Source organism: Lepus europaeus, chromosome 18, assembly GCF_033115175.1.
Source record: "Lepus europaeus isolate LE1 chromosome 18, mLepTim1.pri, whole genome shotgun sequence".
In the NCBI taxonomy this organism is placed as follows: domain Eukaryota; kingdom Metazoa; phylum Chordata; class Mammalia; order Lagomorpha; family Leporidae; genus Lepus; species Lepus europaeus.
This window is the reverse complement of record NC_084844.1, coordinates 67,216,738-67,232,914: the sequence shown is the minus strand read 5'-3', so window position 1 is coordinate 67,232,914 and position 16,177 is coordinate 67,216,738. Positions and strand designations below refer to the sequence as shown.

The window sequence follows — 16,177 nt, the reverse complement described above, 5'->3', positions numbered from 1 at the left end:
CAGGCCACTGCCATCAGCTAGAGGTTCTGTGGGACAGGGCGCCCGGCGGAGCCTGGGCTGAGCTGCTTTTCAGTTGCTGGCTGCCTTTTGTCTGTCACAAGTCACCTATAGTGAGCAGGCATCTGGCCAGGATTTGAGGCCAGGTTCCCAGCCATGGCCAGGGAGGGGGAGATCGTGGACCATGTCTGTGTTTGTATGGGGTCGTTGGTCACATATGTGTGTGGTTCATGACTGTGTGTGTGGGGGGTCCTGGACCGGGTGTTGGGGGGTGGTGGACCATGGCAGGGGGTGGTAGACCACGTGTGTGTGGGGGTAGGTCATGGACCGCATGTGTCAGCACACTGCCATCCCATTGCTGCCTCTGAGGGTCACGACCACACTCCCTCACAACCCCCAATGTAGTCTCACTCAGGGTGTGAAGGACCCAAAGCTGGCGGGGTCCTTGGGTAGCACCCTGGGGACCCAGAAATTCAGACTCTCAGGTGAGGTCTGGGAGGAACTTGAAGAGGGCTCTTGCCAGAAGGCACGTCTGCCACCTCACCAGTCACTTTTACCAAAACACTCGAGCTTCCAGAGTAAGAGACGGGAGCGGCCGTCTGGCCAGGCTCTCCCGGAGACAAATACACACACACACACACACACCAGAAAATAGGCGCCTGGCTCACCGATCCTCCGATGGGTCCTGGAGCGCAGAAGTTCTGGGGCCGATCTCGATGGAACCTCCAAATGAAGGACCCAAAGCTGGCGGGGTCCTTAGGTAGCACCCTGGGGACCCAGAAATTCAGACTCCGGACACCGGCGATGCAAACACAAGAGGCGGTTTATTTACATTTTGCGCAAAACGGACCCCTCCCTCCTGTGAGAGTGAGGTGCTGGACGAGGGTTACAGGCAGTATTTAAAGGCAAAAACCACAAAATTATCTTAAGCAAGTGAATACAAAGGGGAAGGGGATTTTTGTTTATCTTAGCACACAGCAATTTCACTTATCTTAGTACACATCAGTTTTACTTATCTTAACCATTACACAAGGGGGGTTTCCAAACTGGTATTCCCTGTTATCTGCTAAGTTGCAGTTTCCCAGAAACTGACCTTTCTTGAAACTTTCTAACTGACCTTTCTTGAAACTTCCTTGTTTTTCAGCAGGTTAGACTCACAATTTTCACAAGTCCTTCAGGTGCATCTGCCTAGGAAGTGCCACAGCCCATTTGGCAAAAACCAAATTGCATTCCACCACCTCAGGCTGACCTGGGCCTCTTTTCCCAGGCCTGGGTGCCAGCTGGGCTGTGTGGGTGCCCAGGACTGGCTCCCCCCCCCCCCCAGCAGGCCCTGTCCATCTCTCGGGGTCACCCTTGTCCCTGGCCCTCCTCCGAGACGGGGCTCTGAGAGGGGCCGGGGCTGTGGCATGGTGGGGGAAGCCGCTGCCTGCGATCTGGACCACATGATGTCTGACCCAGCTCCCTGCTGGTGGCCAGGGAAGGCAGCGGCTGGCGGTCCCCGTGTGGGCCCTGTTTCCATCATTGCCAAGGAGAGCATTTCTAGAACAATGTGCGAGATGGGTACAGTGGAGACCTGGGAACCCAGAGCTTTGTGTGGGTGGCAGGGACCCCATTATTGAGACTGGTATGTACCGGCTGGCATGTGAGGTGCCAGGTCACACGTGGGCCCCTGAGAGTGACTATGGAGCACCCAGGCCACAGGGGTGAGGTCTGTAGGTGCCCGTGTCCCCAGGCTGGGCTCCCTCCTGCTGGGTGGCTCTGGTCTTGGGGGCTCCCTTCCGACTGATGCTCCCTCATGCTGTCCCAGACCCCCAGGAGACCCCAGGAAGAATGAGGACCCCAAGGCCCAGCAGGAGTGGCTGTACCAGCAGAGCTGGGCCTACAAGGCCACCAACACGCTCGGTGCTGCCCTGCACCTCGCTGCTGCCTCCTCTGATTGACCTGGGCCCTTCCCCATCCCAGGCCCTGGCTGGACCCTGTGTGGGTGCCTGGGACCACCTCCCCCCAGCAGACCCTGTGTGGGTGCCTGGGACCACCTCCCCCCAGCAGACTCTGCCCATCTCACAGGGCTACTCTGTGCTCCCTTGCCTGGTACACCACTCCCTGGCTAAGATTGGGAGCCGGCTGCCCTGGCAGGGCCCTGCGGGCCTCATGCTGCCACTCCTGGGCAGGAGCTGCCCCTTCATCGCTGCGGGAGAGGCTGATGCAGCAGACAGCATAGCAGCCACTGGCCAGGCCCTGGACGCCCTCCCTGGGACAGAGGCCCCACCGGCCCCTGGCTCCCTGCGTCCCAGGAGGCAGGGCCAAGCCCCAGGGCCACAGGAGTTTCTCTTCTGCTGCCTGAGCCTCAGTACCCCAGCCACAGCCGCTCAGCTGGGGCAGAGACCCCCCAGCCCACCGGGCACTGTTGGGTCTGATAGAGCCTGGGCCACAGCCAAGGACAGAGCTGGACAGAGACGCCCCAGTGGGACAGTCTTCCTGGGCCAGTGGGGACCCCTGGCCTCCCTGCTCATGGCTGGCATGTGAGGCCCACCCCCGCCCCTGCTCATGCAGCAGACGTGACTGGACAGTTGTGCAACATGGGTCAGGGGGTGTGGTCCTTCCACCAGCTGGCGGCTTTACATGGGGTGCTGGCAGGTGGCGCGCAAAGTACACATGGGACGGATGCTGCAGGGTGTGGGGAACAGGAGGGTGGGTGGAGGGAAGGCTGCCAAGTGGTCGCCGATCCTCAGTGGCCCTGGGAATGGCCAGGGGTGGCACTGGTGTCCAAGGGTCAGGGGCCGGGCAACACCCAGTCCCCAGGACAGGGCCTGCAGCCCCGCCTCAGCTCCATTGTCCAAAGGTCACTCAGCTGTCTCTGAGCAGCCCCGGGCCTGGGGACACCCAGCAGTCTGGTTGTGTGGAGGCCTCGGACACTGCCTCACCCCCACTGCTGGTCATCCCCAGGTCCCCTGCTTGGCAGCCATGGCCTAGAATGAAGAGTGTGGCACCTGCGGTGCACCCCGGAGCTTGGGGGCCACCCCTGCTCCTCCTGGGCTGTGTCCTGCGGGGCACAGTGAGGCCTGAAGGGGGCGCCTGCTTAGGCTGCTGCCTGCGGCTGTCTGGCTGAGGCCCAAGGGTGTGGAGGACAGGACACAGCATGTGGAGCCCCCTCCCTGGGGATGGAGTGTGGGGTAGCCCTGCTGGGTGGCCACCCACAGGTTCCCTGCCCCCAGCTGGACTCTGCGGAAAGAGGTTGCTGGTTCTTTCTGCAGCATGCTCCTCTGTGGAGGTGGGCAGGGCCGCGCAGCCCTCTCTCCTGCTGCATTCAGGCTCCTGGGGTGTGATGAGGCTCCAGTCCCCAGGCTGTGATGGCCCTGGAGTCCCATGGTCCTGGTGCTATCCACGTGGTCCGTGCAGAGGAAGCTGGGAGGGAGGCACAGAGCCAGGTGCCCTACCCCACACCTGCCTTGCCCACCATGCCTTGGCCGGGCAGTGGCGTCCCAGGGGAGCAGGGTTAGCCCGACCACAGCATCCCCAGAGGAACCCATCCCTCTCACACCTGCTGGCTTCCAGACTCCCCCACAGGGTGGGTGGGGGTCCAGTGTAGCTTGGCAGCCCCCTCACCTCCCTGGCCACCTTTCCCTCAGGCCCCCTGGGGCGCTGTCTGGGCTGCAGCCCACACTCCTGCTCCTCCAGCTGAGGCTGGGAGTGGAAACCAACTGACAAGCTCTCATTAAGGAGTTAGTAGGAGCAGTAATTACATGCTCCTGTGCTCAGTGGTGACAGCCTCAGCCCACCTCCAGAGCCTGCTCCCTCCTCTCGGCCCGGTGAGCCCTGGGGTTCCAGCAGTGGCTCCCCCGAGGTCGCCTCAAGGGGGCACTTGCACCCCATTCCCTTCTGAGACGAGGCCTTGGCGAGGTGAGGTTTCGGTGAACTGGCCTGCTAGGCCCATCTGCACAGCATCCGCCAGGCTGACCAGGGCATGGGGGCTGGCCCGGGCAGAGGCCAGGGCCTTCTCCACAGCGAGGTGAGGCTTGGGGGTGAGCTGGCCTGCTAGGCCCATCTGCACAGCATCCGCCAGGCTGACCAGGGCATGGAGACCGGCCGGGGCAGGGGCCAGGGCCTTCTCCACAGCGAGTCCGTGGTGGCCATGGCCGCCGCCATGGGGGCTGGGCACGTAGTTGAAGGGTGGGACACGCACTGCATGGCTCCGGGAGCCGTGCAGGCTGGCAGGGAAACCCCCCACGGCGATACCCAAGCCCTCGTGGGCGAAAGGCGCGGGGCAGGGCCCTTGGCTGGGACCGGCCCATCCACTTCGCTGCCCAGGAGGGTGGCCAGGGCGTCGGTTTGGGGCGGGGGGTTGCTCGCTGCACTCCAGGCTCGCGCTGGCGTTGGTCTTGGGCTGGGCCACCTCTTCTGTCTGCACCATGGCGTCGCTGGTCTTCTGCGGCGGGGTCCGGCGGGGCCCTCCTCGGGCGAGGCACCCCAGAGCAACAAAGCCGAGGCGGGCAGGGTGCTGCGCAGGATGTGTGCGACGTCCTGGTCCCAGATGCGCCGCCACGTCGTGCCTGGCCGCGACCACCCTGGGCAGTGGCCGCGCCCCACCGTCGCTCCCGCGGCGCTGGGTTCCTGCGCTGGGGGGGCTCCTGGGGCCGCGCCTTAGGGCCTGCGGACCAAGCTGATGTGGGGCAGGGAGGAGTAGCCCTTGACCGCCACCGGCCGCGCGTGGGGCACGCGCAGGGGCAGGCGCGATGGGCTCTCCGAGCTGGTGCGCCGGGGTGCGCGCGGGCCGGGGCCGGGACCGGACCCTGGCCGGGTCGGCCGCCCTCAGCTCGTCGCAACGCGAAGAGCAGAGAAAGATGGCGGGGAGCCCGGGCTGGCCGCGGCGGGGCGACGCGCCCTGGGAGGTGGAGGCGGGGGCGGCGGAGCTGGCAGTGGAGGACAGCTCCCTGCATCGGCGACGCAGCAAGCCGGGCGACTCCTTGATGATGGTCAGTTGGCGTCGGAAGCCCGAGCGGAAGCCCGCTGGAGCGGGCGGAGGCCACAGGCACTAGGCCCAGTCGGCCCCCACGCGCCCCCGTCGCCCTCTCGTGGCCTCTGGGGCTGGGCTCTGGGGCGGGTCTGGCCAGTGGCGGCGCCCCGCGCCTGGCCGGCCTCTGCTTGAACGGGATCTGGACGGGCGACTTCTGGGTCTTGTGCTGCTTGGCCAGCAGGGCCCGCGCCAGCGTCTTGGGCACGCCGGGGGGCTGCCGGGCCAGGCAGAGACCCTGCAGCTGGGGTGGAGGGGGGCGACTTGCTGGGCAGAAGCTGAAAGGCGGGCGAGGTCTGGGAGGAACTTGAAGAAGGCCTCTGGGCCAGAGGAGCAGAGGGGTGGCGCTCCTGGGGGAGGGGTGGCTCAGCGCCGCCAGCTCCGAGACCTTGCCTGGCTGGTGCAGGCTTCGAGAGCGCTGCTGCACGGGCGCTGGCTCCTTGTCTGCGGCTGCTGGCTATGCCGGGCTGGGGATCTCCCCTGCCTTCCTCGGTGTGGCCCGGGGGCCAGGGGCAGCTTTGGGCTGGGGCCGGGTGTCCGGGCTGTGCACGTAAATCACTGTCCGCCCCCGGACAATGGCCGGCACCCCCGCCGCTACCTTGTGAGCCGCGCGCGGCTTCTCGGGGCCGCCAGGGGCGCGGGGGCTCGCGCCGATCTTGGCTGAGGCCAGGCTCCGGTTCTCCGGCGGCGGCCGGGCACTGCCCTCCCCGGCCCCGGCCCCGGGCTGGCGCCTGCTCCTGCGCTTGGATAACTGCAGGGAGGGGTCCATGGACAGAGCAGACCCCAGGGACAGGAGCGAGTGGGACTCGGAGGAGGCCTCGCGGGGCGCCGCCGCGGCCGCCTGGTGCAGCCCCGTGACAATGGAGTTGGCGCCCTCCTGGATGGCGCGCCACTCGACGCTGTCCAGGTCGGAGGCCCGGTCTGAGCCGGCCGCCTCCTCGCCGCAGTCCCGGGGCGCCTCTGGCGACCGCTCGTCCTTCTCGGCAGCCCGGGCCTTGCGGCGCGGGGGGCCAGGGGCCGGGGCCCGGCGTCTGGGCATGGCTGAGCCGATGCAGCGGCTCAGGAGCTCCTCCTCGGAGCGCGGGCTGGGGGAGCTGTCGCACCGGCCTCCTCGGCGCGGGGCCTGGGCAACCGTGGGCTCCGGGCCTCCCAGGTGGCTGGCCGGCCGCTCACAGGGCTCGGGCACGCTGAGCGAGTCGGACTCGAGGGTGTCCCTCCGAGCAAAGTGGGGTCTCATCGGCGATCAGCAGGGGCTGGGCCGGGGAGGGGTGGCTGGGCATGAACTGCTACCTTGGCTGCGGTCTGGGCCTCCTTCCCGCCCCGCTTAGGGTCCGCGGGATGGCAGATGGTCGCCACGGGGGCCGCCCGGCCGAGGAGGGCGCCTCGTCATAGTGGTAGAAGCAGTCTCGGCCTCCTCGGTGGGCGTAGTAAGGCACAGGGACTGCCTCCCCCTTTACCCCCGTCCCTGGTCCGAGTGGGCACTTGGGGGCCGGCCAAGAGGCAGCTCCAGCCCGGCTCCTGCCTATGACCTGGACCTGCTCCGGGCTCAGGCCGGCGCCCCTGGCCTTGACCTGGCTGGTGGGCCCGCGAGGTAGCTATGGTGAATGAAACTGATCTTACAAATTCTTTCTCAGCTATGCCATTGTTTGTATATAAAAGCTTTTGAAATTTGTGTGTTGATTTTATATTCTGTAACTTTGCAAATTTCTCTTATGAATTCCAATAATCTCTTAGTGGATTCTTTTGGTTCCCCTATGTATCAGATCATATAATCTACAAACAAGATCATTTGATGTCCTCCTTTCCCAGTTTTACATCTTTTCTTTCTGTCTAATGGCTCTGGCTAAAACTTCCAGAATTGTATTGAATAGCAGTGATGAAAGAGAACATCCTTGTCTGGTTCTGATTCTCATTGAAAATGCTTCCAACTTTTTACCCAAATGTATCATGGTGACTGTTGATTTGTCATATATTATCTTGATTGTGTTGAAAAATGCTCCCTCTATACAGTTTGCTTAAAATTTTATCATGAAAGGATTTTGTGTTTCATCAAATGCTTTCTCTGCATCTATTGAGATAATCATACATATGGTCTTCATTCTTCAATTTGCTAATATGATGTATCACATTTATTGATTTGTGCATGTTAAACAATCCCTGCATATGATGGATAAATCTCACTTGGTCTGGGTGAATGATCTTTCTGATGTGGTGATGGATTCTATTGGATAGTAATTTGTTGAGGATTTCTGCATCTATGCTCATCAGAGATATTGGTCTACAGTTCATTTTCTCTGTATCTTTTTCTGATTTTATAATTAAGATCATGCTGAGTTTGGGAGGAATCCAGTTCTTTCAGGTGGTTTAAATAATTAACATGAATTGGGATTAGTTTATTTATATGAGAGGCCAAGTTACAGAGAGAGAGAGAGACAGAGAGACAGTATTCCATCCACTGGTTCATTCCCCAAATCCAATCCAGCTGATGCTAATGCACGCAGGAAAGCATCAGAGGATGTCACAAGTAGTTGAGACCCTTCACTTATATAGAAGACTATGATGAAACCCTTAGCTCCTGGCTTCTGACTGGCCCAGTCTCGTCCCAGATACTGCGGCCATTTGGGGGTGAACCAGAGAGTGTAAAATTCTCTCTCGCTCCCTCTCTCTCTCTCTGCAGCTCCATCTCTAAAATAAATAGGGGGAAGTGCTTGATACAGTGGGCTACGCCACCATCTGCAGTGCCTGCATTCCACATGGGTGACTATTTAAGTCCCACCCAGCTCCCTGGTGATGTACCTGGGAACGTAGGGGAGAATGGTCTGAGTCCTTGGGCCTCTACCTCCATGTGGGAGAACTGAAAGAAACTCCTGGCTCCTGGCTTCAGCCTGGCCCACACTCAGCTGTTGCAGCCATTTGGGGAGTGAACTATCACATAGAAGACCTTTCTCCCTCTGCCTCTCTCTCTCTCTAACTCTAACTCTAACTCTAACTCTGACTTACAAATAAATATTTTTGAAAGGTCACAAATGATTTTCACAATTTTTGATGTTGCTTTTCCTTTTTTGTTACCAATATATTTTATTTGAAAAGCATGTGAGAGAGAGAGAGTGAGAGAGAGAGAGAGAGATTGAAAGATCTTCCAGCTTCTGATTTATTGCCCCAAATGACCACAATGGCTTTGGTTGGCCCAGGCTGAAGCCAGGAAGCTGGAACCCAATCTGAGTCTCCCATTGGGGTGGCAGGAGCCCAAGTACTTGGGCCCTCTTCTATGCTGGAAGCATTAGAATTAATATTAGCAGGGAGCTGGATTAGGAGTGAGGCTTTAGGCACCCAAACCAGCTCCAGTAGAGGAGGTTGTAGCTTAACCAACAGTGCCACAATGCCTATGCTTGATGTTGTGTATTCTTAACTGGAATCACTTTGTATCATTTTCTGTATGGACCTCCATAATTTTTCTATGTTTTTGTTTTATTGAATAGGAAACTATATTGTATTAATTCAGAAATTATTATTTTAAAGTCTTAAAAAGCAGTTTTTATATTGTACATTATAATCATTATTATATTCCTTAAAATGAACTTCAGAAACAAATCTAACCTTTACAAACAATACTTTGTGGTTATTTACATTTGAAGCATCCTGTTAGTAAAACTTCCCATTATCCTGTGATTAACAGTTTTCACAGAATACAAATTCATTATCCTATCATGTTTAGAGCTTTTGCCTTATAAGCCACTTTTCCTAATTGATAGTTTATATTTTTAAGGAGAATTCATGCATCCTACTGCTTTTGCCATTTATCTTAAAATGAAAACTATGGAGAACAGTTACTGAAAAGGTTGTGAACGGATGAGAGGTGGCTTGTGTTTGGGGATTTAAGACATGGAAATGGCCTCATGAATAACTAACAGCCATACTGTATCAATTGACTTAAAATATGTTCCAAAATCTGAATATATGAAATACATGAAGCTTGCATACCTTAAATATAATTTTAAAAAAACAGATTTTGGGTCCAGCCCCATGGCTCACTTGGTTCATCCTCCACCTGCGGTGCTGGCATCCCATATGGGCACTGGATTCTAGTCCCAGTTGTTCCTCTTCCAGTCCAGCTCTCTGTTGTGGCCCTGGAGGGTAGTGGATGATGGCCTGAGTGCTTGGGCCCCTGCACACTTATGGGAGACCAGGAGGAAGCTCCTGGCTCCTGGCTTCAGATAGGCATAGCTCCAGCCGTAATGGCTATTTGGGGGATGAACCAATGGAAGGAAGACCTTTTCTTTCTGTCTCTCTCCCTTACTATCTAACTCTATCAAATAAATAAATAAAATTAAACAAGACCACATATTTTTTCCAGAAGAACTAAAATTATTTAGCCTAGGTTCCTGCTTCAGCAATAGGGATCTTTTAAATTGAAAGTAGTTTAATAAAAATTACACCTAAATTACCAGAATGTGTCCTTGTACCTAAATACCATTATTTCTAGGGTGCCTTTCAGGGCACTGACATTTTAAGAAATATGACACCCATCTCTCTAATAATATGCTATGAATTTTTGGATCTGGATAATCTGAAAGATAAATATTTTTCTATTGTAGAATTTCATAGATAGAAAATCATTGAATGATCCAGATGTAAAATTAAAATAATCTGGAGCTGGTGTTGTGTTCTACTGGCTTAAGCCACTGCATGCCATGCAGGCATTGTGTATCTAAGTGCCCATTTGAATCCTAGATTCTCTGTTTCCAGTACAACTCCCCAGCAGTGTGTCTGGGATGGTAGCAGGTGGTCCATGTGGTTGGGCTTCTGCCAGCCATGTGGGAAACCTTGGTGGAGTTGCACATTTCTGGTTTTGACCTGGAGCAGTGCTGGCCATTGTGGCCATTTGGGTAATCAACTAGCAGGTGGGAGATAAATCTTTCTCTGACTTCTTCTCTGTCTCTTCTCTGTCTCTTTCTCTCTCTCAATAAATAAAAAATTAAATTAATCCTAATCCTTAAGAACTTTGTGTCCTTGATACCATGTTAAATACATGGCTTTTAGCTTACAGAAAAAATTAATAAAATTCGTAAATGCCTTTTTCAAGTGGAAGTTTTAAGAAGATTCTCATTAGGCACATCTGTGTAAGAGGAGTTTTATGGTTTCACATTTCTCTTTCTGTAGTTTCAGATCATTTGAAACTCTTTGTTACTATTCATTTTCCTCATCAGTGCCTAGCTGTCTAGATAACCATAGTATTTTCCTTTGCTTTATATGTTCAGTAATTTTGTAAGAACATGTCTAAGTTTAGAATGTTATGGGGTGATTTTCTTAAACACATTTACACTGTATAAACATACATGTTCAAGTATATTTTGCACTTAGAGTGTTTTAACTCTAGATTTTCAATATGTGTGTTTTTTTTTTTTTTTGCAGGCAGAGTTAGAGAGAGAAGGACAGAGTGAAAGGTCTTCTTTCCGTTGGTTCACCTCCCAAAATGACCACTACTGCTGGCATGCTGCACTGATCCCAAGCCAGGAGCCAGGTGCTTCCTCCTGGACTCCCATGTGGGTGCAGGGCCCAAGCACTTGGGCCATCCTCCACTGCCTTCCCGGGCCACAGTAGAGAGCTGGACTGGAAGAGGAGCAACCAGGACAGAATCCGGCACCCTGACTGGGACTAGAACCCGGGGTGCCGGTGCCGCAGGTGGAGGATTATTCTAGTGAGCCGTGGTGCTGGCCATCAGCATGTGTTCTGGTCCATTGCTTCAGCTTGCTTCTGTGTTGTCACTGTTGCTGAATTATCTTCTCTATGTACAACCTTTGTATCCTCTCAAATCTGTTTTCTTTTTTTTTTAAAGTATTTATTTATTGGTAATTTTCTCTGTTAATAATGTCTTTTTGTTTTATTCTGATCAACCTAACTAGATAGGGTAGATGTTAATTATCTTCATTAGTTTCCACACAGAGTTTTGTTACATTGATTTTTTTCCTATATTTTTTCAAATTCTATTGACTTTTTTCGCATCTCACAGTGAAACTGGCTATGCACTGGCTCATGTGCGAATGTGGGGACAGACAGGCACGATTGCATGGGTTGTGTGGCTGAGCAGCACTGGTGCAGATTCTTCATGGCAATGCCCTGCTCGCTGACAGACTGTGCGCTGCACAGTGCAGTGCTGTGGGACGTCCTTGGCTGTGTCTGAGGTGAATTCTCAGCAGCCAGGGACCTGAGAAATGCGTGGGGCAGAGGCCTGAAAGCAAGCACTGTACAGGTAGCAATGAGATGCTGTGTGGCCATCAAAAGCAGTTCATTCTCTCACCATAGGACAATTGATGCAGGGGCTCAAGGGCACCACAGACTTCCTGTCTCTGTTTTATACTCTGCAGTGCACAAGCCCCATAAGACATGATCACTAGGGGGGCATCCTTTCCACAGGCACTGGAGCCACCCAGGGCCAGGCTGCAGTCCCCGTGGGGCTGACCTTGTTCTCCCCGCTGGGGGTGCCTCTTCCGGGACTGCATCCTTGAATTTATTGTTGATGCTGCAGTTTGCTTGGACTGCTCTGGAGAGCTATTATGGCCCTAGTAGTTTATAAACCACAGAAATGGACTCACAGCAGATGCAGAAGTGGGGGTCACAAATGATGGGCCTGGCAAGTTGGGGTGCATCAGAGATCTAGTGTCTGGTGTCTGGACATTCCCAGAATCTTCAAGGGGATAAATGAAAAGATGCACACTGGATCTGTTTTGTGAGGTTGCTGAATGCACCTTGCCACCTCACAGCCTCACCCGGTGATAACCCCATCCCTCTTCATCACCTGTCAGCATTTAGTGCTCTGATCAGACCACAGCAGACGTTCATCTTCATGTTCTACCTGTTTTTTGGGGTTTAATTTGCTCCTTTTCTAGTTCCCTTAGGTGGAAATCAAGGTAATTGATTTGAGGCAATTCTTATATGAGGGGGCTTCAAAAATTTCAGAGAAAATTCAGTTCTCTCTTCAATGTGCTTTTTGTTAAGATTTATTTACTTATGTGAAAGAGTTACGTGGAGAGAGAAGGCAGAGGCAGAGAGAGAGAGAGAGAGAGAGAGAGAGAGAAGTCTTCTAACTACTGGTTCATGCCCCAGTTGGCTGCAACAGCCGGAGCTGTGCTGATCAGAATCGAGAAGCCAGGAGCTTCTTCAGAGTCTCCCACATGGGTGCGGGGCCCAAGCACCTGGACACAGCAGAGAGATGGATGGGAAGTGGAGCAGCAGGGACTTGAACCGACACCCATAGGGGATGCTGGCACTGCATGCTGCAGCTTTACCCGCTACGCCACAGCGCCAGCCCCAGCCCCAAGGTGTGTTTTTATAATGAACTACTGAAAATCCCTTACAGGCATTTACTGCTATTTTTTTCTTTAATGTCTCTAAAGATACATTACACAGATTCTCTAATGTTGTATTTTCATTCAGCATTTATGCCTTCTAATGTCTTCATTAACTCTTGCACTCAGTTTTACAGAAATGTGTCCCACTGAGTTGCTACGAACTTCAGTGTTTTCCTGACACTTCAGTGTGATAGCTCTTTTGGATTTGGTTTGTGGTCATAGAATATAATTTGCATACTATCTTTTTTATATTATCCTGTAATTAATATTTGTTTTATGGCCTACATCTATTTTGGTAAATCTTCTATGGATACTTGAGAGTGGTGGTTTCACCTGTATGTTCTTGGAGATTTTCTTCTGACTCATTCTGTTATTTGCTGAATAAAATGTACTGGGATAACAGATGATTCTTGCAATTTTTTTTTCTTTTTAAATACTCTATCTTATTTTACAAGATGCATTTTGGGTGCAAAAATTTTAGGATTATTGCATTGTCTTGATTAATTGAACTGCTTGTAAATATGAAATGACATTTTTATTCCTCATGGTAGTTTTGGTTATTAATTACACCTTGCAAAAGCTCATATTCCTCAGTTTTGATTTGTCAAATGTTAGTGTGGCAAATATTTTCCATTTTAAATGAATTTGTGTTTTTACATTTAATGTATATATCTGATAGGGAGTATATAATTCATCTTATTTTCTCTGTACTGTCTAATCATTTGACTTTTAATTGAGATTTTAGACCACTTCCTTTTAAAATGATTGTTATGTAATTCAACTTATCTGTCATAATATTGCTTTCTTTTAATTCCATATTTTGTTACACCATTCTGCTTTATTTTAGATTACTATTTTATTATTTTTTATCTATTTGAAAGACAGTTAGAGTCAGGTAGATACAGAGAGAGGGCTTCCACCTACTGGTTCACTCCCCAAATGCTCACACCAGCCAGAACTTGCTATGCCAAAACACTAGCTCCTAGAGATACTCTTTAAAATGTAATAATGGAAGGCACTGTTATATAGAACTGAGGAATAAACAAACATATGTAGCCAGTAATGAGAACATTGTTCCATTAGGCTATGCAGGTTCTGAGAAATGTGTGTAATTCAGTGGCTAGGAGAGAGTGTCAGTGGTCTCACAATTAAAATTGAGCAAGATGTCCTGAGGGGCACAGTGGGAGGAGTGGCTGGCAAAATATAGATGATGTGCACATCTGTTGGAAATAAATTAAAAGATAAACCTAAAAACACAAAAGGGCTGCAGTTGTTTATATATTGTTTATTGTAAGTAAAAACTCAATTTATAGGTGGAAGAATTGAGAAACTGACAACAGTTATGATGACCACTTGGAGAAAAACTTCACTACATTTGCATTAAAATTCAAGGGAAATCAGAAATGAATGAAACATAAAGTGAAATTTTGCAGAATATCCAATAAATCTTGAAGGAAGTGTACTTGTAAGCAGCACTACATCACTGAGTTCATAACAATAGGATAATTTGTGGGTTATCAGAACTAAAGAAAGATTTAAAAATATACCACCTGGAATGTGAAAATGATTATACTGGACAAGATTTTAAAAACTGGGCCCTTAAAATTGTTAACAAAATAAAAATTTTCATGTCGTTGATGATATATTGTTGTAATTGGCTGTCCCTAGGATATTGATGATTCACACAAGTGATAACAGTAAATTAAAACAAAATAGAACAAAATGAAGGCAGCTGCCCTCCGCGGGGTCGGGTGGGGACAGGGAGGAGGAGGAGGAGGAGGAGGTTGTGGAGGCTCGGTGGGTGGATTTGTGTCCCAGCAGGGTGCTGGGGAGCCAGTGAGTTTCCCGCCCAGGACTAGGGAGAAAGCCAAAAAAAAAAAAAAAAAAAAAAAAAAAAAACTGTGGGATTTATTTAACGTGATCTTGGCAAATGCCTTCTGCCTCTGCTTAGCCGAGACCCTCCACTCTTCAGCCAGCCCTTCCTCCCTGCAGGGCCCGAGCTCCATGGCTGGCACCCCTATGACTGTCTGGGCCAATGAGCTGTGCAAGGAGGAATCTGACTGCAGCTCCAGCTACCACACGCTGCGGCGGTGCCTGGCGGACCGCGACCGCAACCCCGGGCTGGCCCATAAGGAGTGCCAGGCGGCCCCGGAGGTGCTGCAGGAGAGCCCGCTGTGTGATGGCCTCTGCAAGTGGACCATGAAGGAGCTGCAGCGCCTGCAGATCCACAGGAGCCTCCACCCGGGGCTGACCGAGGGGGAGGAGTTTTAGGAGGCCTCTCCCTGCGAGCTGGTCACCTCCTGCCTCTCCGATGTTTTCAGGCTTGCCTCCATCTTCTCAGGGACAGGGGCAGACCCGGTGGTCAGTGCCAAGAGCAACCAGTGCCTGCACGTGGCCAAGGCCTGCGACCTGAATGGCAACTGCAAGAAGCTGCACTCCTTACCTCCATCCTCAACCTGGGAACTCGCATACGGAGTGCTGCAGCTGTCGCCAGTGCCACAAGGCCCTGCACCAGGTCTTCGACCGAGTGCCCAGCGAGTATACCTACCGCATGCTCCTCTGTTCCTGCGGAGACCAGGCGTGCGCGAGCGCCGCCCGCCGCCAGACCATCCTGCCTAGCTGCTCCTACGAGGACAAGGAGCACCACCTGCCTGGATCTGCGTGCCCTGAGCCGCACCGACCACCTGTGCCGGTCCAGGCTGGCCGACTTCCATGGCAACTGTCGAGCCTCCTACCGCACACTCACCTGCTGCCCAGGGGACAGTGACCAAGCATGTCTGGGCTCCTACACGGGCATGGTCGGCTAAGACATGACACCCCACTGCGTGGACTCCAGCCCCACCGGCGTGGTGCAGCTGTCGCAGCAGGGGAACATAGAGGAGGAGTGTGAGAGGTTCCTGAGGGACTTCACCGAGAACCCGCACCTCTGGAACACCATGCAGGCCTTTGGCAACCACACAGATGTGAGCGTGTCCCCAAAGGGCCCCTTGTTCCTGGCCACGTAGGCCCCTCGGGTGGAGAAGACCCTTGTCTGCCAGATGACCTGGGTGACAACACTGGCCTGGGCACAAGTGCCATGACCACCTGTCCAGGAGCAGGGGCTGAAGGACAACAGCTCCAGAGTTGAGCCTGTGCTTCACGGAGCTGACGACAGACTTCATCTCAGGAAGCAGCAAGGTGATCAAACCAACTCAGGCCTCAGCCAAGCCAGGCCGTCAGCTGCCTTGGCTGCACTCCCCCTCCTCATGCTCACCTGGGCCTTGTAGACCCCACCCCGGGGAACTGACACGACAAGAACTCCCACCTGACACAGCAGACACACACAGAGACACACACGAGACAACCACACACACCTTGCAAACAAAACAAGACAAAAGTGAGTCTTCTCCCACCTTGTCTCTGAGCCTGTCTCCTCCCAGGTTTCTTCTCTGGAGAAGTTTTTCTAAGCTAGACAGACAAGCAGGGGGCCAGCCTCCATCCTCGGCTGGAGTTTTCTTTTCTGGACCCCTTTGAAGCAAGAGACCAAGACCCCTGCTGCCAAGGGGACGTGTGACTGTGCCTGCTGCAGGCTGAGGCAGGGTGTCGGGGCCAGTGGCCCTGGCCCGACATGAGATGCAGCAGGCTGAGGCTGTCCCTTATCTAATCCTGTTTCCTGTGCTTATTGTCCTGAAGGATGAAGGCACAAGGTTTTTCATCCCACATTCCTGCAGGCAGGATGTGACTTCTGATGAAGGTTTATGATGTTCTTTGCTCTATCTGCAGAGCTTGTACCCTGATCATTGCTACTTTGTAAACTTGCTCTGTTCCTGTGCTATGCATG

The 16,177-nt window shown here is 53.0% G+C and overlaps 2 pseudogenes; one reads left to right on the top strand and one right to left on the bottom strand.

Annotated features, from left to right (window-relative positions):
- Positions 1-3,847: 3,847 nt before the first annotated feature.
- LOC133746941 (adenomatous polyposis coli protein 2-like) lies at positions 3,848-11,508 on the bottom strand (annotated as a pseudogene).
- Positions 11,509-14,268: 2,760 nt separating this feature from the next.
- On the top strand, positions 14,269-15,623 carry LOC133746940 (GDNF family receptor alpha-2-like; annotated as a pseudogene).
- The last annotated feature ends 554 nt before the right edge of the window (positions 15,624-16,177 follow it).